The 2,500-nt window shown below is 40.8% G+C and overlaps 1 protein-coding gene across 1 annotated transcript in view; it reads left to right on the top strand.

Annotated features, from left to right (window-relative positions):
- LOC125033244 (muscle M-line assembly protein unc-89-like) overlaps positions 1-2,500 on the top strand; it is a 374,957-nt gene that overhangs the window by 357,708 nt on the left and 14,749 nt on the right. The gene's annotated exons all lie outside the window — the stretch shown is intronic.

Raw genomic sequence — 2,500 nt, 5'->3', positions numbered from 1 at the left:
GAAATCTCTCTTTCCATTATGGACATAAATTAAATTAGTATTACCCCTCGCCTAATAAGGCTGACGGTATTTTGATATGTATCTATTCCACCTTCAAACCCCCACGCACTCATACCCGCATCCACACGCAGACCAGAACGATTGACCCCTCCCCCCCTCCACCCCGACACGCCTGGCGATTCTGTCGAAGCTCCTTGCCGAGTCTCGCGGCGTGCCTGAGCGAAACCACCTGTGGCCGCGGCAGAGATAACAACCTCGATTGTTCCTCGAGTTCAAATTAAATACGTGACTGCGTTTCCAACAGGAATTAACACTTGCTTTAATCGCGTGAGGTTGGTTAGTCTAAGTGCCGACGCCAAAGAGTTAGTCAACCGTGTGCTTCAAGTGCTTCGAACGCGCTCTTGAAGAACCGCTGTACCGGAACCACCGCCTGGGAAAGTTTCATCACCTCCTCACCCCAAAACCTTTCGGCGGAGGAGGTTTGTTCTCGTTGTTTATCTCCCTGCCCATCGCCTTCGTCAGGTAAATCAATGGCGCTATAAATTATGTCGGGAACTTTGCCATTACCTCATCCAGCCCGAGCCGAGTGGAGGGGAAGCGGGTCTGCCCTTGCTTGGGGGCCCGTGTGCGCTCCGTCTTCATTGGCTTGTCGAGCGGGATCATGATAGGCTGTGGGCCAGGGAATTCGCTGTAATGTATTCGCGTGTTTACTAATAGAGTCGTCAAAGGTACTGCGCGCCCTTTCCCTCGCTCGATGATAAATGGCACTGACTTAAGGAAGATGTATGGAAAGTATCAGTTTGCATAACTCATGTGAGGGTTTACATCTTTGCCTCTTCCTTCTCGGCCTTCGCTCTCTCTCTATTTTTAAAAATCTCTTGCTCGCTCAGTTTGTTTTACGGATATGCTATTAACTTGCTAATGTTTTAACCCTACTGATTATTATTTTTATCCTACAACGAAACAAAATTCCACAGAGATTCTCCTCGTCTGATTCCTGGCGTATCGTGGCAAGAGGCTGAGTAGCCCGTTGTAGCACAGGGATCCAGAATTAATTAGCTTTCCAGAGAGACTAATGAATGGAAGAGAACCGGCTGTGTGTAGGGTAAGAGCGCCATTGTATCCGAAATTCCACGTCGAGACTTGCGCTTCGAGGCCAAAACAGTGCGATCGAACTTTTTAGGAACTTTCTCCCGCCGCGACCCATGAAAACTATAGGCTTTTGTCCCTCTTATGGAGATGTAGCTGCAGGCATGTTGTACGTCAACATGACTTTTGTACTCATGTTATTAGTGTTGTTTTTATTTTCATTATCATCATCATCATTATTTGTTATTATTAAGATTGTTTTTTATATTATCATTTCATTGTTATTATTGTTGTTATTATTATTGTTATTATTATTATTGTTGTTGTTATTCTGATTATCATTGTTGTTGTTATTGTTTTCATTATCATAATTATCATTTTAGTGTTGTTTTCTTGGTGCTGTTATCATTGTTATTATAACTGTCGTTATAATTATTGCTATAGTCAGTATCATTATTATTATTTAGCATCGATGACAACCTCAGGAAAGGTAGAATTCGGCGCAAGAATCGCGCTCGCCGTCATATGATATGGACGTAGTGTTAGTGATGCTTTCTTTATAGTAGATAGTGCATATGCTTTTTGGCATTCTGGGACAAAGGGTTGCAGGGGAATATGCCTAACGTATAAGGAGCATATACTATTTTGGCAGCCTTTTCCTTTGTCGTATTCCTACGAGACTCACGATACATCTCTTCCTCTTTGTCTCTGTCTCTTTCTGTTTGTAAGTTTGTGTGTTCTCTCTCTCTCTCTCTCTCTCTCTCTCTCTCTCTCTCTCTCTCTCTCTCTCTCTCTCTCTCTCTCTCTCTCTCTCTCTCTCTCTCATGTGTAGAGATTAAAAGCCGAAATATTTTGCAAGACTTTTTCCCAGATATTTGCATATTTTACTAAATATTCATATATGGTAATTATAGTAGTATCACCAGTAGCAGTAGAACAAAAGCTGTAGCAGAAGTGTAACTGGAAACCCAATTCGCAAGTGCTGCTATTACCATTACCATAATTTCAATAGCAAAGCATTACGTAGTTCACAAGTCTTATGTGTATAGTGAGTTTTAAGTGAGCTGAAATCTTTTTTTATAGAAGATTAATTACTAAATATAAAGTGGCCAGTGTATCAAGTGTATCTTTTCATGTACACGTTGCTCATAATGTGAAGCATTGTTTCAAAATGTATTAATGAATCTAAATATGATTTAGGACACAATACGTAACATGATTTACATTATTAAGGGCACAAGAAATCGATTTATGTCGTATCTTCGACTGATTTGTGTAAATAAGATATATAAGTTTGTAGTGTGTATCGATTTGTCCATCCGTGCTTATAGTAAAAGAATGTTATGATACAAATGATATGACGATAACATTGAGAAGAATAACAGTGAGGAAAAAGAGGAGGTTGTGAAAG

Source organism: Penaeus chinensis, chromosome 16 (assembly GCF_019202785.1).
Source record: "Penaeus chinensis breed Huanghai No. 1 chromosome 16, ASM1920278v2, whole genome shotgun sequence".
Taxonomy (NCBI): Eukaryota; Metazoa; Arthropoda; class Malacostraca; order Decapoda; family Penaeidae; genus Penaeus; species Penaeus chinensis.
The sequence above is the reverse complement of the archived record's forward strand: the minus strand, read 5'-3'. Positions and strand labels throughout refer to the sequence as shown.